Source organism: Protomyctophum parallelum (assembly GCF_964188405.1).
Source record: "Protomyctophum parallelum genome assembly, chromosome: 17".
NCBI classification, from domain to species: Eukaryota; Metazoa; Chordata; class Actinopteri; order Myctophiformes; family Myctophidae; genus Protomyctophum; species Protomyctophum parallelum.
In genome coordinates, this window is record NC_139719.1 from 39483837 (window position 1) to 39509454 (window position 25618).

General features: G+C 44.6%; 1 pseudogene across 1 annotated transcript in view; it reads left to right on the top strand.

Annotated features, from left to right (window-relative positions):
• LOC310874754 (protein kinase C epsilon type-like) overlaps positions 1–25618 on the top strand; it is an 89650-nt pseudogene that overhangs the window by 53662 nt on the left and 10370 nt on the right. The window contains exons 3-12 of the transcript XR_014571096.1: positions 8495–8663; positions 10121–10155; positions 10719–10807; positions 11674–11803; positions 12862–13004; positions 13656–13758; positions 16427–16665; positions 19571–19744; positions 24150–24304; positions 24695–24833. The product of XR_014571096.1 is annotated as a protein kinase C epsilon type-like (transcript). The remainder of the gene's footprint in view (positions 1–8494; positions 8664–10120; positions 10156–10718; positions 10808–11673; positions 11804–12861; positions 13005–13655; positions 13759–16426; positions 16666–19570; positions 19745–24149; positions 24305–24694; positions 24834–25618) is intronic.

Genomic DNA, 25618 nt, shown 5'->3' on the forward strand with positions numbered 1-25618 from the left:
GTGCGTGTACATTCCACTTTTTGCTTCATTTGAATAGTTTATTGAGCACGAATGTAAAAACATGCAACAGAGTATACGCAGTCAAACTCTCAGTGCAAAAGGGATAGCACCAGCCTGGGCCGTGGCTCAGCGGTCCAGGCACCTTGGCTGGTATAATCCAGTCCTGGCGGTGTGCCCCGTGGGTTCGACTTCCGATCCCGACGGCCTTCCCTGCATCTCTCTCCCCATGTTCTGTTTGTGTGTAAGCATATAATTATACCATCTCTCTGTGTGTGTGTGTGTGTGTGTGTGTGTGTGTGCGCGTGCGTGAGTGCGAGCATAGGCCTATACTGTCTACACAGCAGCACATATATAACATATGGACTACTGGTGCTTAAATAATGTATCATACCGTACTGTAGGTCTGTGTGTTCCACTGTGGAAACATGTGTCAGGGTTGAGTGGTTCATTAGCAGCTCTCTCTCTCTCTCTCTCTCCCTCTCTCTCTCTCCAATTAGCAGCTCAGATTTTGTTACGTCAGATTGTGTTTACGTTCTCCTCGCTGGAATTGGACATACTCGAGTACAAATACCTCAAAATTGTTCTTAAGCACCAGTACTCAAGTAAATAATACTTCCACCACACCTGTGTGTGATTCTCAGCGGCAGCGCTGTTGGCCCTATATAGCTGAGTGGATAGAGTCTTTGTTTTTTTGAAGACCGTGTGTTATTATTACTCAACGAACGCACGGTTAAACACTCGACATATGATATGTCAGCTGTGTGCCTCTCACCTTCAAGTTCACACTGACTGGCTGGCTGTAACGCGACACCGCTGCAGACAGTGCCACTGATTTCTGGCCCTCAGGTTTTCAGTTACAGAGACAAATAGGATGGAACTGTGGCGGGCGAAAATGCATATAAACACTATGGTAATGATAAATGTAATGAAGCCTAACCAGTAGATGATACTTAACACTCTAATTACCACCTGTTCCTCACTGACAAACTCATTAGAGACTGCCGATGTCATGTAAACCTATTTAAAACTGTGTGAGTTAACTATAGAATAGAGTCCATTTAAGGAATGACCATCTCTTGTTACTCCTGAAACTCTGTACACTGCTGAACGTATACAATATGTGTGGAGGGGAGTGCTGGGGGGAGACACTATAGTCTCTCTCCGGTGTGATGACAATAACTCATTCTGACCTGAGATCAGATTCATACGAGGTTTCCGACTGGACACACACTGGTCTGATGAACCCATTCTGACCTGAGATCAGATTCTAAAAATGTCAGTCGTTGTTTGATTTTTCAAAAAATAGCAGACCTACAAGCTCGTATCGCGCCACTCGGTGGCGCGCTATGAGCTTGTAGATCTGCTATTTTTCAATAGCTAAAGCATAACATGATGCTGACACCAAAATGGGTGCCCGTTCAGAATGGGTTAAGCTATGATGACTAAAGCTATAAGACTAAATATATCGACAATTTCATCAATGAATAAAAACTGGACTAAAATGTTAGGAAGGGACTAGTGGACAAGAGATCCAGTATGAGTCATTTTACACGCTGAAAAATCAGCCGTTTACGACGGCATCGAGGCCCGCCAAAAATTAATTTCAGTCGAATAAATCAAGCGCAGATTTAGTCGACTAAAATCTCATGACATTTTAGTCGACTGAAACTAGACTTGACACTAAAACATTCCAGGGGGACTAGTAAAAATGTGACTGAAACTAAATGAAAACTATTCAAAAGACTATATATAGATGACTAAAAACTTTAAAATCTAACTTTTGCTGCCCAAAACAACACTGTATATATACAGTATACTGGTGGTGTTCCTTCACACAAAGGAAGGAAAACTATATCTGCTGTATCAGTTCACCTACATATAACACCATCTGGCCTATAGCCCGGCCTGGCTTTACTCTGTGATGTAATCTGTGGTGTCTTCACACACTCAATCTGACCTGGGGGGGGGGGGGGGAGGATGAGAGGATTATATACTTCATAATAGAATTCACCTACAGTAATATGTGTGAGAATATCTGTTAACCCATTCATTCTGACCTGAGATCAGATTCTAAAAAATGTCTGTTTGAAAATGACAGTTTTCTGAAAAAGCTATGTTTCTATGTCAGTGGTTCTTCGATTTTTCAAAAATAGCAGACCTACAAGCTCGTAGCGCGCCACTCGGTGGCGCGCTATGAGCTTGTAGATCTGCTATTTTTCAATAGCTAAAGCACGACATGATGCTAACACCAAAACGGGTTTTGAATGGGTTAAGCCCCCCCCCCCCCAGTACATACAAATTTAGACTTGTATATAAAAATAAAGCCGACCTACAAGTGTACAATATACGTTTCGATGTGACACTTTGTGAGCTTGTAGATCTTGCTATTAAAAAAAAAAAAAGATTAAAAAAAGACATGCTATTTTAACATGATACAGAATCAAGAAAAACAGCGCCACCTGGTGGTCACCAGTTTAGGCGTTGGTTGCCAATTCTCCCATTATAAAAAAAATAAAGAAAATGTAATTATATTATGCATGTCATCACCTGTACACCAGATTAGAGGAATTTTCAAAATATGGATAAAAAAATATATATATATATAAATAAAACAGGTATTGTCGCCTGGTGGCATCCGGTCCCTAATTGGCAATAAAACGTCTTGTCGTTTATGGCTCTTAACCTGTCGTTAAAAGGCATAAAAATAATCATCCAGGTTCCGGACACCAGGTTTGAAAAGTAAAAGGCTAGACTTGGGGCTATAGAGACGCCAACGCGTGTCGCCTTGCAGCGTATTCAGGTTGGTGTATAACCGAACCCAATCACATTGCACCGTATTCAGGTTGGTGTGTACCGAACCCAATCACATTGCACCGTATTCAGGTTGGTGTTTATACCGAACCCAATCACATTGCACCGTATTCAGGTTGGTGTTTATACCGAACCCAATCACATTGCACCGTATTCAGGTTGGTGTTTATACCGAACCCAATCACATTGCACCGTATTCAGGTTGGTGTGTACACCGAACCCAATCACATTGCACCGTGTTCAGGTTGGTGTGTACACCGAACCCAATCACATTGCACCGTATTCAGGTTGGTGTTTATACCGAACCCAATCACATTGCACCGTATTCAGGTTGGTGTGTACACCGAACCCAATCACATTGCACCGTATTCAGGTTGGTGTTTATACCGAACCCAATCACATTGCACCGTATTCAGGTTGGTGTTTGTACCGAACCCAATCACATTGCACCGTATTCAGGTTGGTGTTTATACCGAACCCAATCACATTGCACCGTATTCAGGTTGGTGTTTATACCGAACCCAATCACATTGCACCGTGTTCAGGTTGGTGTTTATACCGAACCCAATCACATTGCACCGTATTCAGGTTGGTGTGTACCGAACCCAATCACATTGCACCGTGTTCAGGTTGGTGTTTACACCGAACCCAATCACATTGCACCGTATTCAGGTTGGTGTGTACCGAACCCAATCACATTGCACCGTGTTCAGGTTGGTGTTTATACCGAACCCAATCACATTGCACCGTATTCAGGTTGGTGTGTACACCGAACCCAATCACATTGCACCGTATTCAGGTTGGTGTTTATACCGAACCCAATCACATTGCACCGTGTTCAGGTTGGTGTTTATACCGAACCCAATCACATTGCACCGTGTTCAGGTTGGTGTGTACCGAACCCAATCACATTGCACCGTATTCAGGTTGGTGTGTACCGAACCCAATCACATTGCACCGTGTTCAGGTTGGTGTTTACACCGAACCCAATCACATTGCACCGTATTCAGGTTGGTGTGTACCGAACCCAATCACATTGCACCGTGTTCAGGTTGGTGTGTACACCGAACCCAATCACATTGCACCGTATTCAGGTTGGTGTGTACACCGAACCCAATCACATTGCACCGTATTCAGGTTGGTGTTTATACCGAACCCAATCACATTGCACCGTGTTCAGGTTGGTGTGTACCGAACCCAATCACATTGCACCGTATTCAGGTTGGTGTTTATACCGAACCCAATCACATTGCACCGTATTCAGGTTGGTGTTTATACCGAACCCAATCACATTGCACCGTATTCAGGTTGGTGTACACCGAACCCAATCACATTGCACCGTATTCAGGTTGGTGTTTATACCGAACCCAATCACATTGCACCGTATTCAGGTTGGTGTGTACCGAACCCAATCACATTGCACCGTATTCAGGTTGGTGTGTACCGAACCCAATCACATTGCACCGTATTCAGGTTGGTGTGTACCGAACCCAATCACATTGCACCGTATTCAGGTTGGTGTATAACCGAACCCAATCACATTGCACCGTATTCAGGTTGGTGTATAACCGAACCCAATCACATTGCACCGTATTCAGGTTGGTGTGTACCGAACCCAATCACATTGCACCGTATTCAGGTTGGTGTATAACCGAACCCAATCACATTGCACCGTATTCAGGTTGGTGTTTATACCGAACCCAATCACATTGCACCGTATTCAGGTTGGTGTATAACCGAACCCAATCACATTGCACCGTGTTCAGGTTGGTGTGTACCGAACCCAATCACATTGCACCGTATTCAGGTTGGTGTATAACCGAACCCAATCACATTGCACCGTATTCAGGTTGGTGTGTACACCGAACCCAATCACATTGCACCGTGTTCAGGTTGGTGTGTACACCGAACCCAATCACATTGCACCGTATTCAGGTTGGTGTGCCGAACCCAATCACATTGCACCGTATTCAGGTTGGTGTATAACCGAACCCAATCACATTGCACCGTATTCAGGTTGGTGTATAACCGAACCCAATCACATTGCACCGTGTTCAGGTTGGTGTGTACACCGAACCCAATCACATTGCACCGTATTCAGGTTGGTGTGTACCGAACCCAATCACATTGCACCGTATTCAGGTTGGTGTACCGAACCCAATCACATTGCACCGTATTCAGGTTGGTGTATAACCGAACCCAATCACATTGCACCGTATTCAGGTTGGTGTATAACCGAACCCAATCACATTGCACCGTATTCAGGTTGGTGTGTACACCGAACCCAATCACATTGCACCGTATTCAGGTTGGTGTATAACCGAACCCAATCACATTGCACCGTATTCAGGTTGGTGTATAACCAAACCCAATCACATTGCACCGTATTCAGGTTGGTGTATAACCGAACCCAATCACATTGCACCGTATTCAGGTTGGTGTATAACCGAACCCAATCACATTGCACCGTATTCAGGTTGGTGTATAACCGAACCCAATCACATTGCACCGTATTCAGGTTGGTGTATAACCGAACCCAATCACATTGCACCGTATTCAGGTTGGTGTAAGACCGAACCCAATCACATTGCACCGTGTTCAGGTTGGTGTGTACACCGAACCCAATCACATTGCACCGTATTCAGGTTGGTGTGTACCGAACCCAATCACATTGCACCGTATTCAGGTTGGTGTTTATACCGAACCCAATCACATTGCACCGTATTCAGGTTGGTGTTTATACCGAACCCAATCACATTGCACCGTATTCAGGTTGGTGTTTATACCGAACCCAATCACATTGCACCGTGTTCAGGTTGGTGTGTACCGAACCCAATCACATTGCACCGTATTCAGGTTGGTGTGTACCGAACCCAATCACATTGCACCGTATTCAGGTTGGTGTATACACCGAACCCAATCACATTGCACCGTATTCAGGTTGGTGTGTACCGAACCCAATCACATTGCACCGTATTCAGGTTGGTGTGTACACCGAACCCAATCACATTGCACCGTATTCAGGTTGGTGTACACCGAACCCAATCACATTGCACCGTATTCAGGTTGGTGTATAACCGAACCCAATCACATTGCACCGTATTCAGGTTGGTGTACACCGAACCCAATCACATTGCACCGTATTCAGGTTGGTGTGTACACCGAACCCAATCACATTGCACCGTATTCAGGTTGGTGTGTACCGAACCCAATCACATTGCACCGTATTCAGGTTGGTGTGTACACCGAACCCAATCACATTGCACCGTATTCAGGTTGGTGTACACCGAACCCAATCACATTGCACCGTATTCAGGTTGGTGTTAATACCGAACCCAATCACATTGCACCGTATTCAGGTTGGTGTGTACCGAACCCAATCACATTGCACCGTATTCAGGTTGGTGTATAACCGAACCCAATCACATTGCACCGTATTCAGGTTGGTGTACACCGAACCCAATCACATTGCACCGTATTCAGGTTGGTGTATAACCGAACCCAATCACATTGCACCGTATTCAGGTTGGTGTACACCGAACCCAATCACATTGCACCGTATTCAGATTGGTGTGTACACCGAACCCAATCACATTGCACCGTATTCAGATTGGTGTGTACCGAACCCAATCACATTGCACCGTATTCAGGTTGGTGTTTATACCGAACCCAATCACATTGCACCGTATTCAGGTTGGTGTTTATACCGAACCCAATCACATTGCACCGTATTCAGGTTGGTGTATAACCGAACCCAATCACATTGCACCATATTCAGGTTGGTGTGTACCGAACCCAATCACATTGCACCGTATTCAGGTTGGTGTGTACACCGAACCCAATCACATTGCACCGTATTCAGGTTGGTGTATAACCGAACCCAATCACATTGCACCGTATTCAGGTTGGTGTGTACACCGAACCCAATCACATTGCACCGTATTCAGGTTGGTGTACACCGAACCCAATCACATTGCACCGTATTCAGGTTGGTGTGTACACCGAACCCAATCACATTGCACCGTATTCAGGTTGGTGTATAACCGAACCCAATCACATTGCACCGTGTTCAGGTTGGTGTGTACCGAACCCAATCACATTGCACCGTATTCAGGTTGGTGTACACCGAACCCAATCACATTGCACCGTATTCAGGTTGGTGTTAATACCGAACCCAATCACATTGCACCGTATTCAGGTTGGTGTGTACCGAACCCAATCACATTGCACCGTATTCAGGTTGGTGTATAACCGAACCCAATCACATTGCACCGTATTCAGGTTGGTGTATAACCGAACCCAATCACATTGCACCGTATTCAGGTTGGTGTATAACCGAACCCAATCACATTGCACCGTATTCAGGTTGGTGTATAACCGAACCCAATCACATTGCACCGTATTCAGGTTGGTGTGTACCGAACCCAATCACATTGCACCGTATTCAGGTTGGTGTTTATACCGAACCCAATCACATTGCACCGTATTCAGGTTGGTGTATAACCGAACCCAATCACATTGCACCGTATTCAGGTTGGTGTGTACCGAACCCAATCACATTGCACCGTATTCAGGTTGGTGTGTACCGAACCCAATCACATTGCACCGTATTCAGGTTGGTGTGTACACCGAACCCAATCACATTGCACCGTATTCAGGTTGGTGTTTATACCGAACCCAATCACATTGCACCGTATTCAGGTTGGTGTTTATACCGAACCCAATCACATTGCACCGTATTCAGGTTGGTGTATAACCGAACCCAATCACATTGCACCGTATTCAGGTTGGTGTTTACACCGAACCCAATCACATTGCACCGTATTCAGGTTGGTGTGTACACCGAACCCAATCACATTGCACCGTATTCAGGTTGGTGTGTACACCGAACCCAATCACATTGCACCGTATTCAGGTTGGTGTTTATACCGAACCCAATCACATTGCTAGGAACAACAAACGGATATTGTTTGTAGGAGGAAATGCAGGGTTGTCACTGGAAGCCGGTGACTCGTCTGTCTGTCCGTGCGTCTGTCCTGCCTTGTCTTTATTTCTTATTCATTCGGAGCCCCATTTAGCTGCCACCAAAGTAGCAGCTACTCTTGCCGGTCGTCTACAACAAACACTTAACACAACACGATAAAGGAAACATGTACAATCTTGCTAAAAATCTGTCTGTCTGTCTGTCTGTCTGTCTGTCTGTCTGTCTGTCTGTCTGTCTACCTTTTTTCCCCTCACTGTATATTGTTTATTTTCCCTTTTTACCTCCTTTATGATGAATTCCTGTTCTGTTCTTTGACTACCGGTATATACAGTAGAAGTGTCTATTCGTACGTCTCTAAATGTCTTGATGAATTGAACATGGTGGACCCTCTTGTAAAAAAGTGTAATGCTTAATTGGGTCGTCCACTCACAGTTAAAACTCCTTCAGCGCCACCTGGTGGTCTCCAATTATAAAAAAAGATAAAGATATATATATATATATATATATATATTTTTTTAATACGTCTTTACAGGCATGGCAACCAGTGCATAGTTGATTTAGATACGGGATGACGTCCCTGGCACTTAAACGGTTAAGTCTTTGTATTGAGTTTGTGCTTGAAATGTACTGTAATTCTGCAAACTGTTAATAAATATTTCAATCAATCAATCAATCAATCTGTCTGTCTGCCCCACACAGCCTCGCCGCCGACCAATGACAACGAGGAGCGTGTGTTCCGCGAGCGCATCGGGCCGCGCCGGCGCCAGGGGGCGGTCCGACGGCGCGTCCATCAGGTCAACGGACACAAGTTCATGGCCACCTACCTGAGGCAGCCCACCTACTGCTCCCACTGCAGGGACTTCATCTGGTGGGTGGACCACAGCACTGTTTTATTTATATACCTGAGGCAGCCCACCTACTGCTCGCACTGCAGGGACTTCATCTGGTGGGTGGACCATAGCACTGTTTTATTTTAGTTCTACCTGAGGCAGCCCACCTACTGCTCCCACTGCAGGGACTTCATCTGGTGGGTGGACCATAGCACTGTTTTATTTTAGTTCTACCTGAGGCAGCCCACCTACTGCTCCCACTGCAGGGACTTCATCTGGTGGGTGGACCATAGCACTGTTGTTTAGGGTTAGGGTTAGGGTTAGCCCACCTACTGCTCGCACTGCAGGGACTTCATCTGGTGGGTTAGGGTTAGGGTTAGGGTTACCTGAGGGTTAGGGTTACCTGAGGCAGCCCACCTACTGCTCCCACTGCAGGGACTTCATCTGGTGGGTGGACCATAGCACTGCTGTTTTTGGCAGCAAATTTCTATTTTGAATAGTTTTCACTTAGTTTTAGTCACCTTTTAGTCACCTGGAATGTATTAGTGTTAGTCTAGTTTTAGTCGACTAAAATGTGTTTTGGCGGGCCTTGATGCCATCGTAATGGCATATTTTATACTTGCTGAAAATAGCCGATCGGCTATTTCCAGCATGCAACCATGTGTAAAATGAGTTCTACTGGATCTCTTGTCCACTAGTCCCTTTATAACATTTTAGTCTTGTTTTTAATTCATGACGAAGTTGTCGATATATTTAGTCTTAGTTTTAGTCGTCTTAGTTTTCATTTAGTTTCCATTTAGTTTTCGTCAGTGAAAAAAGGTAGTCGACGAACATTTTTCGTCTTAGTTTTAGTCGACAAAAACAACACTGGACCATAGACTGTAAAAGATATATGGACAAAGCGTTCTCCGGGTCTGATATGGACGTAAGATGAAGCCAGTCAGTCCTTGAATTGTAAATCGCCATCTTTCTAGATCCGTTTGGGCCCAGCTGCCCATTGGCTGGCCCAGACAACGAACGAGGCGGGACTTCCCCCCTTCTTCTCCGTTGGTTTTTATTTTGACTTGAACGGGGGGGTGGCTCCCGATCATAGACTGTAACGGTAGCCACGCCCCTCAGAACATACGCGACTTTATGGTCATTTATTTAATAAATGCGACCAGAATTTTCCAAAAATAATATTATGACATGTGAAACGAGACTTTAAACTAGTGACTGGAAGCAGAAAGTATTCATGACCATGTTTATAATGCAGTCTAGGTGAAGTTGGGCCCAAATACATGGACCTCTATGGGGCTATGGGGTTTTTTGGGGCCCAATGACAGCGCCACAACAGGCCATTATATGAACTTTCAGGAAGTCCCGATTTCCTTAGTGGCTTCACGAAATATCTGTCTGACTGCCCCCCTGGGGTGGACGCACGCACGCATGCACGCACGCACACACGCACGCACACATAAGTGCCTAACTCTATTCCTTTGATGTTAACCCACAGGGGCGTGTTGGGGAAGCAGGGATACCAGTGCCAGGGTGAGTGATTATCTCTGTCGGAAGAAGCAGTTTTTTTTACACAACGTTGTACATTCTTTCCCAATGTTACCCCAGAATAGGGACGCTATTGTGGTAAAAAAAAAAAAAAAAAAAAAAAAGCCATTAGCCATTAGTGATTTCCAACCTGTGGGCCCCCAAATAATTGTTGTATTAACTGTTGCTGCGTTCACACTGGCAACTACGAAGCTACAAGCAACGTTAAGATTAAGATACAAAGTGACGCCTGACATATAGTTTATATGTATAGTCTCATAATATAGATATTCCACTGTTACTTTCTTAGCTTACGCATGTTTTACGATAAATGCTTTTGTGATGTATTCCCATGCTTTTGTTCTTGATTATTGTAAGTCGCTCTGGATTAAGAGCGTCTGCTAAATGCCTAAATTGTAAATTGTAAATTGTTTACTTTGTACAGTAGCTTTGTACAGACCACCAGCTCCCTACGGGTGAGACATAAGGGTTGTACAATACATACTGTACATACATGCTGGTGTTTGTTGTTGACGCTGCTGTTCCCCCCCCCCCCCCCCCCCCCCCAGTGTGCACGTGTGTGGTCCACAAGCGCTGCCATGAGCACATCATCACCAAGTGTGCGGGGATGAAGAAGCAGGAAGACACGCCAGAGGAGGTGCGCCCCCACGCATATGCACGCACGCACGCACACACGCACGCACGCACAGAGGGTGCGTGGGTTTAATGCTCACATAGTATACCTGCATAAACTACTGTACAGTAATTATTCTGTACTTGTCTCGTACATGTATAATAATTACATACGTACACTAGAGTATAATACATTCCGTACTTCTGTGCACAAAATCCCTTGTTTAGTGTTTTCTATAATGTGTGTGTGCGTGTGTGTGTGTGTGTGTGCGTGCGTATTTGTGCGTGTGTTTGCCCCTGTGTGTGTGTGTGTGTGCGCGTGCGTTTGCCCCTGTGTGTGTGTGCGTACGTGCGTTTGCCCCTGTGTGTGTGTGTGCGTGCGTTTGCCCCTGTGTGTGTGTGTGCGTGCGTTTGCCCCTGTGTGCGTGTGTGCGTGCGTGCGTGCGTTTGCCCCTGTGTGTGTGTGTGTGCGTGCGTTTGCCCCTGTGTGCGTGTGTGTGTGTGTGTGTGCGTGCGTGCGTGCATGTTTGTGCGTTTGCCCCTGTGTGTGTGTGTGTGTGTGCGTGCATGTTTGTGCATTTGCCCCTGTGTGTGTGTGTGCGTGTGTGTGTGTGTGCGTGCATGTTTGTGCGTTTGCCCCTGTGTGTGTGTGTGTGTGTGTGCGTGCGTGCGTGCATGTTTGTGCGTTTGCCCCTGTGTGTGTGTGTGCGTGTGTGTGTGTGTGCGTGCATGTTTGTGCATTTGCCCCTGTGTGTGTGTGTGCGTGTGTGTGTGTGCGTGCATGTTTGTGCATTTGCCCCTGTGTGCGTGTGTGTGTGCATGCGTGCGTGCGTGCGTGTTTGTGCGTTTGCCCCTGTGTGTGTGTGTGTGTGTGTTTGTCGCCCCCTACAGGTGGGCTCCCAGCGGTTCAGTGTCAACATGCCCCACAAGTTCAGCATCCACAACTACAAGGTCCCCACCTTCTGTGACCACTGTGGCTCCCTGCTGTGGGGCCTGATGAGGCAGGGCCTGCAGTGCAAAGGTGTGTGTGTGCGTGTGTGTGTGTGTGTGTGTGTGTGTGTGTGTGTGTGTGTGTGTGTGTGTGTGTGTGTGTGTGTGTGTGTGTGTGTGTGTGTGTGTGTGTGTGTGTGTGCGTCTGTAATCCACGTAACCGTAAGCCCCACCGATTTCAGATTCGACACGTGTTCCACCCCTGTACCACAGGGCGTACAGTGCCCGGTGGTGTCGAGTCGGTCGGACCCACGGTTGTCCAGAACCGCCCCAAAAAGGCCTCTGCCCAGACTCCCCCCCTCCCCCCCCCCCCCCTGCCCAGAGTCCATATCATGGAGTATTTTCTTTTTTGTATTTATTTATTCAGCACAGTATAAAAACAATACAGTGAACATAAGAACTTATACGAGGCCTCTATAGAGCGTCGCCGTTCCGCCCCCTTTCATGACGACTCCAGGCCCATTTTTCCTCATAGACATTTCAAAAAGTATTTATTTGAAGACCTTTTGAGCCTCGTACAAAGCCAACTGGAGTCGTGACAAAATAATCATGACAATAAACACAATATTTTGGACCAAACGAATAATTACAAAGAAGAAAAACAAGAAAAAGAGTGTTGTAACCTGCCCTTTTCTTCTTTTTTCTAATTATTTGTTCGGCCCGAAAAAAAAAACTGTGTTTGTTGTCATGATTTGTCACAACTCGAGTTGTCTTTGTACCACGCTTAAAAGGTCTGTAAATGAATACTTTTTACTATATACTTTCTACAAGGAAAATGACGGGGGATCATTTCCTGGGCCCTAGTAGGGGGCGGGACTGTAAAACACATTAAAACGTGTGTGTGGAGCTGGCCTGTTCTCACATAATTCTGACGTCTGCAATAGACGCCATATTTGGGGCATGCCTGACAAAGAACTCCATATATGGGCATAAAAGGGACACCGACATAACTGGGGGGTGGGGCATTGCATTTCCAACTTGCATCGTTCCAAGTAGGCCAGTTAGTTGCCCAACGTGGCACCGCTGTAGAGCCCTGGTGTCATCGTAAATTAAAGGTACCGTTCGTTCTCCACGTGTCTTTTGGTGCAGTGTGCAAGATGAACACCCACAGGCGATGCGAGAGCAACGTGGCGCCCAACTGTGGCGTGGACGCCCGAGGAATCGCCAAGGTCCTGGCCGACCTGGGGGTCACGCCCGACAAGATCTCCAACACGGCACACCGCAGGAGGAAGGTAAACGCACCCCGCTTTGGCCATGAACTCCTTAATTACTCCTAATCAGGCTGATTCTAAAAAAAAATCTGTTTTCTGAAAAACGTATGTTTCTATGTCAGTGGTGCTCAACCTTTTTCATGTCAAGGACCCCCAGAATTATCTGTATTTGGCTGCGGAACCCCATCTGAAAATATGTTGTTCCCAGAGACCCTCTCAGAAGCGAAGATTTGAGTTAAAAACGTTCTCTGAAAGAACATATATTCAAAGATTTGCTCCACGTTTTCACGATAAAAAAATAAATAGCAGATGCTATGGAGGGGGGGGGGGGTATGTAACATGTAACACCGCTAGTATATAACATGTCCCGCGATTGTCATTTTAATCCACCTTTTTGTAAGCGTCTGTCTAAAGGCTCATACATAGTCTGGATTTACGGTGGTGAGGTGACCACCGAACTATACAACATGACGTCACGAGCCGCGGTGAAGAGCAAACCACCGCCACCGCTCCAGCCCTTCTCTCTGTTTTTACTCACCACCGCTCAATGTTATTTCAGCTCTGGTGGTCAGCTCACCACCGGAGCGGTGGTCACCTCACCACCGAAAATCCAGACTATGAATAGGCCTTAACAGTCTGTCTGACTGTCTGTCTGTCTGTCTGTCTGTCTAGTTGACTCCAGGGCAGGACCCTCCGCAGTCGCCTCCTGAAATCACTCAGAATGACGAGGACCGTTTCACCCAGCCAGCTGTCACCACCTCGCCCTCACAGCAAGGTTAACACACACACACGCACACCCACACACACACACACACGCACACACACACACACACACACACACACACACTAGAGACCTGCACACAGGCTCTGAAACGGAGATTTAAACTTTAATGTCCTCGGAGGGGAAGGACAGCCACAATTTGAGGCACAGCACATGATAGATTACATACTGTAATAATGGACACATTAAAAGCAAATATGGGATTTACAGACACAATAAGACTAATCCAAACACAATCTATAGCAGCAGTGATAATAATAATTATCATCACAGATCAGGCAAACATTGAAAGGTCCTACATTTAAAGGTTTTTAACCCATTTAGGCCTAATGTCAAAAAAAATTAAATGTCTTTTAAAATCATGACAGTTTTCTGAAAAACCTCATGTTTCTATGTCAGTGTTTCTCAATATTTCATGTCAAGGACCCCCAGAAATTATATGTAATATGCCACCTACGACCATCTGAAAATATATTGTTCCAGCGACCCCTCAGAAGCAAAGATTTGAGTTAGTAAAAACGTATATATTCCAAATTTGCGCCACATTTTCACGATTTTTCTAAAATGGCAGACCTACAAGCTCGTAGCGCGCCACTCGGTGGCGCGCTACGAGCTTGTAGATCTGCTATTTTTCAATAGCTAAAAATATAACATAATGCCCAAAATGGGCTCTGCTCCGTCACCTCCTCCGTCTCTCCTCTCCTCCTCTCCAGATGGAGTAGTGAGTGGAGTGGGCCGGCCGGCTGCTGGCGGTGCCGAGCGAGAGAGCAGCTTATAAAGTCTAAAATAAATCTCACCCATTAGCTTACTCCCTCCCCTGAGGAGCCAGCACTGTTTCCCTGTCCTTGTGAGGACATTCTGGTTCTCTGTACGAATACACACACACGTGTACTGTGCACGCACGCACGCACACACACACACACACACACACACACACTCGATGCACTCTGAAGTATAGTTCTGCAACTGTCGTCTATCTTTTTTGTCATTATTATCCCATTCTGACCTGAGATCAGATTCATACGAGGTTTCCGCCGGACACACACTGGTCTGATGAACCCATTCTGACCTGAGATCAGATTCTAAAAAATGTCAGTCGTTCTTCGATTTTTCAAAAATAGCAGACCTACAAGCTCGTAGCGCGCCACTCGGTGGCGCGATATGAGCTTGTAGATCTGCTATTTTTCAATACCTAAAGCATAACATGATGCTGACACCAAAATGGGTGCCCGGTCAGAATGGGTTAAATGCATTACTTTATAGGCTATAGACTTTTTTCACTATATTACTTTCTTTTTTTTAATGATCATAAAAATATAGCATTTTTGGACTTACGTATAAGTTTCCACCTGACAGCGACAATATTTGAAAAACAGAAAACAAACAAAACGCATTCATCAAGGGGTAGTGGGTGAGGGTAGTGGGTAGTGGGTAGTGGGTGAGGGTAGTGGGTAGTGGGTAGTGGGTAGTGGGTGAGGGTAGTGGGTAATGGGTAGTGGGTGAGGGTATAATGGGTAGTGGGTGAGGGTATAGTGGGTAGTGGGTGAGGGCATAGTGGGTAGTGGGTGAGGATCGGCTGAGTCGCAGGCATGGAGAACGTAATGTCAACACCATGACGTGTTACACATACATTCTGAAGTTTATTACAATTTACAATTTAGCAGACGCTCTTAATCCACAGCGACTTGCATAAGGCAAGAACAAAAAGGCATGGCAATACATCACACACATAAGAAGTAGTATTCATGTAACATGCGTAAGCTAAGAACGTAACAGTGGAATCTCTATATAATGAAACTATATATATATACTATAGTATACTGTCTATACATATATACTAAAGTGCTATGACTACATACAATGCAATTCTAGTGCTGTCTACACTACAGTACATCAGACACATGCTATAAAATCTGTATAAAATGCTATCTAAGTCTACAAAGGTGCTATCTAAGGGGCTAGGGTAGGTGCTACAGGCCATGATGGAGTCTGAACAGGTGGGTTTTCAGACTACGACGGAAGATTGGGAGTGAGGCTGCTGTTACAGACACAGAGACATATAAACAGTAAGGACAGTGGATCTACTGTATGACGTCCCTACTAGCAGATTTAATTATGGAAACAAAGATGAGAACAGAATGAACAGGAACAAGCATGCATCTCATATCATTTTCACACGTACATATCGCACATCCCTCTGCTATACATCAGTGGACAGTCATCATATCATGGGTATCAATATGCTTGCGCAGATGGGTGTTTCGCCACTGAGTCAAGGAGCTAAGGTCGTAAATCATGCAGGCACTACACCCTGTCTCTCTGCATTTAATGTTTGTGATTAAAAAGGCAACTGCCAACATGTTTCGACCAACGAGGTCTTCATCAGGGCAAGAAGACATTGTTGGTCGAAACATGTTGGCAGTTGCCTTTTTAATTTAATAAAGGCGTTCCTCATTTTTTACTTTGAGTTAAACCCGGATCCTTCTCTTTTCATTTTTAACTTTGAGTGCCCGGATCCTTCTCTTTTTATCTATGTCTTGATCCGGTTTTCGATCCGTGTGTGAGCACCTTTTTTATCATTGTCACGTTTTGCTATCTCCATTGAGCACCTACAGGTTAGTTCCTGTTTTTCTGTTAACTTTGTTAACCGTTGTGTTTTCAGAGCTGGCCGGCCTGGTACGCCTGCGTCAGGCGCTCACCCTGGAGCATCACGGAGGAGGAGGAGCGGTGGAGAACTCGGCCTCCTCCACCTCCTCCACCTCCTCCTCCACCTCCTCGTCCTCCTCCACATCCGGCTCCTCCACGTCCTCGTCGGGGGGCAAGGAGAACGGACAGCTGCCCAGGAGGACCCTGAAGGACTTCAACTTCATCAAAGTGCTGGGGAAAGGCAGCTTCGGCAAGGTAGGGCAGAGGAGAGCCAGAGATTATTATTGTCTCCACCAGGCCGAAGGCATGGGGGGAGAGTATGTTTTGCACTCCGTCCGTCCGTCCGTCCGTCCGTCCGTGTGTGTGTCCGTCCGTGTGTCCGTCCGTGTGTGTGTCCGTGAGCAGCTAATCTCCCGCACCGTTAACCCGGTCGATGCCAAATTTTGCACACACACTCCCTGGATGCCAACGATGAACCTCTGCCCCAACATTTCCAGAACGGCCTGTTATAGCGCCACCAGGAGGCCGATTTGTGCAAAACAAGTTTTTGCACAGTACACCTACAGATTTTGTCCAAACATCACGCAAATTGGTACACAGTCTCTCTAGAGCCATTCAACCAAACCGGTCTTTCAGATTCCTCAGACTCCATCCTGATTGGTTAAGATTGGCTTCCAAAGTTCATTTACTTTTGTTGCCCTTTTATCCAACCACCAGATGAAGGCAAGCTGCAATGTCCTACATTCCTATCCTGGTGGAGACCTGTGCCCAGAAGGGCACTTTTTCTAGTTATTATTATTATTACAAGTAAGACACGCAAACGCGGGAAGCGAACGCAGCTCGTAAATTGCAACAACAATTAGAATGAATTAGTCATGACGCCGTGTTCATAACCAACATTTGTCATGACAATAATGGTCTCACTTCCTTCCTGGACTACAATTTACAATTTACAATTTACAATTTAGGCATTTAGCAGACGCTCTTAATCCAGAGCGACTTACATTTAAGCAAGAACAAAAGCATGGGAATACATCACATAAAAGCATTTATCATGAAACATGCGTAAGCTAAGAAAGTAACAGTGGAATATCTATATAATGAAACTATACATACACTATACATATAAACTATACATATTTACTACTATGCTATACATATGTACTATGGCGTGCTATGACTATATACAATACAATTATAGTGCTGTCTACATAACATGCTATAAGTCTGTGTCAAATGCTATTTAAGCCAACAGAAATGCTATCTAAGGGGTTAGGGTAAGTGCTATGGGCTACAATATGTCACACCTCCACACATCGACATGTAAATATGAAATGTTTAAACATGTAGCTATAGGTGTAATGTTAGAGACCACAGAAGTGAACCTTTCAAGCCTGTTTTCTCAACTCGCTGTTTTCTACTCTATAAGCCATATCTCCAAAACTGGTTGGGTCAAACTGAACCAAGCAATATGTCAATTTGAAGCTATGATTCCCAGATACGAAAATTAAAAAATGTTCCCTAAGTCAAATTAATGAATTAATTAAAACCGGGGGAAAATTGGCTCCGGCCGGGGTTTATCTTTCATCTCCCGTGTTTTCGGAAATCGAACTCGCACGTTTATAACAACGCAGCTGCTGTCCTCGTCGCTCGCGTAGACACACGCTGCGAGCGAGAGTCTCACCAGATGGCAGACACAAACGCCATGGCTCTGCGTGGCCGGCAGTGGATCCCGTGCCAGGAAGAGGCAGAGAGAGAGAACAGTTGGACGGAGAACAACTTGTGAAGTAGAATAAACAGAGAAGTGCACTTCAGGAGTTGGCCCGGAGCTTCGGGAGTGGGCTGGGGGGTTTGAAGAAAGACAGACACGGATCTTTGCATTGTTTGTGTGGTTCGTTGCTGTGTGGTGTGGTGTGAGTGGGTGTGATTGTTCTAATAAAGTTTCTAACGAGCCTTAAAAACATTAAGAAAAACATAGCATCCTTATTTCTTACTGTCTCGGGGCCATGTCATAATAGGCAAACATTCGCCTGTTAAATTGTTAAATAGCTGATCTACACGCTGCGTGGTAATGTGTAATGTTTAAATGCTTTGTGAGCTTGTAGAACGACTATTTTTCGACTGAGCTATTTGGTGTAGAAGTAAAGTATATTGGGTTTAATTGTTTAAGGCTTAAGACCTCTATACTGTACTGTACTTACTACTTTGTCATAATGACAACTATAGCGATAGTAAACGATCTTTAAGCTCACAACATTACCTTTACATTACCATTATCGGATTCTAGTTTCTCAAACTGGTAACGCTTCCTACTTCCGGGCCGCTTACCTACTTTCTTCACAGGTGTTTCCGATGATATTAATTAAGGCTCTGCTCCATTTAATGTGCAGTGGTTCAATTCCAAGGACCCCCATAACCCTGAGAGTGTACAAATAGAACCACATGCGGACACTTATGGGGTCCATTTGGAAAATGTACTCTCTCAGAGTTACACACCCGTACGGTACCGGGCTATTTGGAACCCACTCAAGGACTCTTTGAGACGCACTGGTGTAGCAGAGTGTTTCCAGTGAGCCAACACAGCACAATTGTCTTTATTCAGACCGCGGCCATCCTGCCAGCAAGGTGATACCTGGGTGCTACTTCCCATAGACGGCCCATTCATCCAAACAGAAAAGTCCTATCTAATTATATTAAAGGACCACTTCACCACTTTTCAACCTATCTTCATATAATAGGTCCTCACTAATAATCATGATAAAATGGCACGATTATTTTCTACTCAGTCTGTGTCTCATAGGAGGGCTGTACTGGGCAAGTTTAGAAACCGTCTTCCAGTGACATCATCATTAGGCAGATCATTTTTTTTAAACAAAAATGTTTCGATTTTCATTATCGTGAGAACGATGGCTTCCATTTTCGCATTGCAGCTTTTCAGGACTAGAAAGCCTGCAGTTTCTATTAGCTTGTAGAAAAAGGACCTAGTATATGAAGATAGGTTGAAAAGTGGTGAAGTGGTCCTTTAAACAACATCAAACCCACCAACATTGCAGCTGTGTGTACGAAAAGCTTGCATTATCCTCTCTTTCTGATCTGCAAAGTGTTTGTTTCATAAATAAAAGACATTTTTCTGAGCTGCCATCTCCCTCCCGGCCACCAGGTGATGCTGGCGGAGCTGAAGGGCACGGAGGAGGTGTACGCCGTCAAGGTGCTGAAGAAGGACGTCATCCTGCAGGACGACGACGTGGACTGCACGCTGACGGAGAAACGCATCCTGGCGCTGGCGCGGAAACACCCCTACCTCACCCAGCTGTACTGCTGCTTCCAGACCAGGGTATGTACACACACACACTGAAACACCCCTACCTCACCCAGCTGTACTGCTGCTTCCAGACCAGGGTATGTACACACACACACACTGAAACACCCCTACCTCACCCAGCTGTACTGCTGCTTCCAGACCAGGGTATGTACACACACACACTGAAACACCCCTACCTCACCCAGCTGTACTGCTGCTTCCAGACCAGGGTATATTAACCCATTCTGACCTGAGATCAGATTCATACGAGGTTTCCACTGGACACACACTGGTCTGATTAAACCCATTCTGACCTGAGATCAGATTAAAAAAATGTCTTGTGTCGTTCTTCGATTTTTCAAAATTAGCAGACCTACAAGCTCGTATCGCGCCACTCGGTGGCGCGATATGAGCTTGTAGATCTGCTATTTTTCAATAGATAAAGCATAACATGATGCTAACACCAAACACACGCGCACGCACACGCACACACAGAAGGTGATTGGCTCTCCCCCCTTTATGTTTTATTAATGTATTTCTATTCCAACCTGTATACATACATATAGATTTAATGTGTTTGAGAAACGTATTGTTTGTTGTCACTGTTGTCATTGTGAATGAATGCATGACGGGACCCGAATGGAAACAAGACGGTGCTGTCCAATGCTGTGCTTGACTGTACCCTGTACTGTTTTTGCATCTTATTGTCTAATAAAATTATCAATCAATCAATCAATCAATCAATCAATCAATCAATCAAACAAACACACACACATACACACACGTTGCACACACGCAGAGACTGTTTAACGCTATTTTCGGCATAGAGATTTGGTGCTTAGGGGAAAAATGGATGGAGTGGTTGAAGGCCTTTTGCGCGCTAAAGTCTGTATTTTATTCTCTCTCTCTCTCTCAAGTATGGGCGTGGTGGTGTGCAAAGCACTGCACCGTTGTCTTGCTCTAAAAAGAAAACATGCAGCTTTACTTGCTTGGGCCACCAGGGAGCTCCAGTGTGTTTTCCAACATTTACCACCTGCTGCTCTACTAAAACACCAGTAACATTGTACAGTATGTACGTACAGTATTGAGCACGAGAATGCTAAACGCACACCAGTCTTAGTAGTGGTGCCAGCTCACGGCAGAAACATCTACAGAGGTTAAAGGATAACTTTAGTTTTTTTCAACCAAGGTTCATGTTTTAGTTTGTTATTAGATAAAGTAAAAGATGAGTGTTAATCTTTTTTCATTTGCTGCTTTCTTTCGTTTTAGGGAATTTAGCTGTTTTTGACAGGGGGGCGGGGGCATTCGAGCATGGGTCTAAATATGTATTTTTTAAAACAATTGTATGGTGATTTCTTTTTTTATGGTTTACTATAGTCCTAATAAACGTCAGGAAATTACATCTGGCCACAGAAGATCACAGGATCTACTGAATGTGAAGGTAGCCTACTGGGGGAAGGCTTATACTGTGTGTATAGGCTCAATATGTCAGTTTGTCACATTCAATAAATCCTGTGATCTTTTGTGGCCAGATGTAATTTCCTGGTGTTTATTAGGACTATAGTAAACCATAAAAAAATTAATCACCATAAAATTGTGTTAAAAAATACAAATTTAGCCCCATGCTCGAATGCCCCCGCCCCCCTGTCAAAAACTGCTAAAATCCCTAAAACGAAAGAAAGCATCAAATGAAAGAAAATGAACACTCATCTTTTAGTTTCTCTAATAACAACCTAAAACATGAACCTTGGTTGAAAAAAACTAAAGTTGTCCTTTAACCCATTCTGAACGGGCACCCATTTTGGTGTCAGCATCATGTTATGCTTTAGCTATTTAAAAATAGCAGATCTACAAGCTCATATCGCGCCACCGAGTGGCGCGATACGAGCTTGTAGGTCTGCTATTTTTGAAAAAAATTGAAGAACGACTGACATTTTTAGAATCTGATCTCAGGTCAGAATGGGTTCGTCAGACCAGCGTGTGTCCAGTGGAAACCTCGTATGAATCTGATCTCAGGTCAGAATGGGTTAAGTCTTAAAAAGACAAAAGGGTGCGCTGCACACACTGATAGCCAAAGTGCAGATTATAAAGTTGTCCTTTAAGTCTTAAAAAGACAAAAGGGTGCGCTGCACACACTGACAGCCAAAGTGCAGATTATTTATTTAGGACGCAGAATAAAAAAGCAACGTTTCGGCAGTACAACTGCCTTCTTCAGGGTCCTTTTGTCTTTTTAACCCATTCTGACCTGAGATCAGATTCATACGAGGTTTTCCACTGGGACACACACTGGTCTGATGAACCCATTCTGACCCGAGATCAGATTCTAAAAATGTCAGTCGTTCTTCAATTTTTCAAAAATAGCAGACCTACAAGCTCGTATCGCGCCACTCGGTGGCGCGATATGAGCTTGTAGATCTGCTATTTTTAAATAGCTAAAGCATAACATGATGCTGACACCAAAATGGGTCCCCGGTCAGAATGGGTTAAGACTTAACTCTTCATTATGTACAGTATGTACAGTATGTCACTGAGAATTGTGTTGAGGAAAAGCAGGATTTATGAATAATAATACGTTTATTTATATAGCACTTTTTTTTTAAACACTTTATTTCGATTTTTATTGATGAATAAATGAAAAAACATGTGTACATTTTGTTGTATCCGACATGTAAATATCCCCCCCTCCCCCCAATCAAGGTCAGAACAAGACAAATAAAACAAAGACAGACAGTACAAGACAGTAAAAGTAATTAGTAAACTAGTTTTGAAAGTACTAATGAACATAGTAAGAAGAAAGAAAATAGAATAATAAAATTAAATAAACAGCATTTTCCATCAGGGTATGGTATCTAGGTTACATACATTGTATCCATCTTTCAGTTTAGATAGTAAATTGCTCTATATCCAACTGTCTACTTACTGAGGGCCTCCAACCAGAGGTCGCCCAATGTCAGGTTTAGTGTGAGGTATCAGATTGTACAAGGGAATAATATGGGTTTAAGTGAAAGGTATACTTTCTACAAACTCTATGAAAGGGGTCCAAGTCATAATGTATCTATCTTTAGAACCACTATGGTTGTACCTTAGTTTCTCTAGGGGAATCATGGAGAGAACCTCTTTGACCCACTGTTTGAACGAGGGAGGTTTCCCCGACTTCCATTGTCGAAGTATCAATCTACGATATATAGCACTTTTTAACCTCATGTTTCTGTATCAGTGGTGCTCAATATTTCATGTCAAGGACCCCCCCCCCCCCAGAAGCAAAGATTTGAGTTAAAAATGTTCGCTCTGAAAGAATATATTTTCAAAGAATTGCGGCACATTTTCGTGATCTTTCAAAAATGTTCAATAGCTAAACTATAACATAGTTAACAAAACACTGTAACAAAACACCAAAAAGGGTCCCGCCCAGGTTAAAAGATGGTAAATGGTAAATGGTGCTTTTATATAGCGCCTTTATCCAAGGAGATTGTGCATTACATTCACCCATTCATACACCGATGGCAGCGGAAACCATGCAAGGCACCAACTAGCACATCGGGAGCAATTAGGGGTTCAGTGTCTTTGCTCAAGGACACTTCGACAGTAACTCTGGGGGAGCCCGGGTTCGAACTGGCAACCTTACGGTTACCATCCAGGCACTCTACCCCTGAGCCACCGCCCGAAGATGCGTTACAAAGTGTCCGAACAACAGATAAAATAACACCGTAGCATCATAACAGCGTAAAATAAGTAAGGTCAAATAAAGCAAAGTCTATTACGTAATGAACAAAAGTACAAAACATTTTAGTGGTGACAAGCAATTATAAAACACATTAGAATAAACTAAAAAAGAATAAGCAGCGCAAAGGACCTTTGGTCTCTCCGTGCAGATATCAAATAAACAGATACAAACATACGCATCACAGTTATGTCAAAATGAGAGGAGATCTAGGCTCGAAGGCTTTCCTGAACAGATGTGTTTTCAGAAGTGTTTTGAAAGATGACAGAGAATTGGCTTATCCGATTGCCTGGAGGGTAGGGCGTTCCACCGCTTGGGCACACAAAAAGCCTGATTTGTTATCATTGGAAACTGTCTTCTGGCTTCTGTCGATTCCCTTTTTATTTATTTAGTAGTTTGATTTATTTATGCTTTTCAAGGGGGGAATTTTTGCACCCATGTGGTAATGATCCCTAAGTACATCCCTGGAACAACATATTTTCAGATGGGTGGTCGGCGGCCAAATACAGATAATTCTGTGGTCCTTGACAAGAAATATTTTGAGAACCGCTGACATAGAAACATGGTTTTAATGTCTGACTGTACCTCGTGTCGTGACTGTTTTTCATTTCCATTCCATCCATTTCCAACACATTACAAGTATTCAATCAATCAATCGATCAATCAATGGATGGATCAATCAATCAATCAATCAATCAATCAATCGTCTCTGTCCAGGACCGTCTGTTCTTCGTGATGGAGTACGTGAACGGAGGGGACCTGATGTTCCAGATCCAGCGCTCCAGGAAGTTCGACGAGACGCGCTCGCGCTTCTACGCCGCCGAGGTCACCTCGGCGCTCATGTTCCTGCATCGCAACGGGGTCATCTACAGGTACCCCTAAAATAACATAACGAGACATTTCCGGGGGTCCTCCCCAGGCAAAAACGTTGAGAACCCCTGCATTTAGGCGGTGGATATTGCTCTTGTCTTCAATGTCTTTATTACAGTATTTAAATTGTCTTGTTCTTTGTGTTATGTCAAATGTGTGTATACCGGTATGTGTTCTGCATACTTGGCTGCTGGGTCGCAAGACACATTTCAGTGGGAACTGACAATAAAGTACTATCATATCATGAGGGTCTCATGGTCAAAGCTATCTGTCTGACCTTGAGACCTCTGATGGAATCATTTCTTTGGGTTTTTATCCTCTCTCTATCTCTCTCTCTCTCTCTCTCTCTCTCTCTCATCTCTCTCTCTCTCTCTCTCTCTCCACCCCCGCAGGGATCTGAAGCTGGACAACATCCTGCTGGACGCAGAGGGTCACTGCAAGCTAGCCGACTTTGGCATGTGCAAGAGGGCATCACCAGCGGCGTCACCACCACCACCTTCTGCGTGTACGCCCGACTACATCGCCCCTGAGGTGAGGCCCCAGCCAGTCTCTCACACTGTCTGTCACTTTGTGAATGCATGTGGAGTACTCAGGCGATGCCCGTTGGGAACCCATTGTACCTGCAGGCTGGCCAGGGGGAGGCAGTTTCCGGTTTAAAGGTATATTCAGTGATTTCACTCAAAAAACCGTAGGTTTCGTTTTGCTGTGGGACCCAGCTTTCGTCCAATCAGGATAGAGAGTCAAAAACGAAACCTAAGGTTTTTTGACCCCAGGGGTTAACTGGGGACAGGGAGGAACTCCTTATATGGCCAGCACACTCTATAGTAGGGAGGATTATCACAACAAAACAAAAAAATAAGTGATATTTGAATTAAGTGAAATCACTGAAATTGGCTATAGGCCAGGATTTTCAACTAGATTGTGAACCAGGGACCACCAGCCTGTCCCCAAGAATCAACTGGGGAACCACTGTTTCTGCTTCCCTTTTCTCGAGGAATTCACAGTAAACTGAGACATTTTGCCTGTACAGTAAGCTCTGGGAATTGTGCCTGACAAGTCATCCAGAACAAAAAGGGATTGTGTTTCATACATGACAGAGTCTGTGGACGTGTCAATGAGCTCAGCTGATCCTCTTCTGTTCAACTACGTTTGGTACTGAAGCACAAGCTTTTCTCCCAGCACTTTTTGGTGATTATTTGGGGGATTTTCGACCTGAAAAGACTGAGAAACACTGCACTTAAACCACGTGGTGATGACGGAGGGTTGGGTTTCAGCGTTGATCTTGACGGCACACTTTTTGATTTAATTTTAGTTTA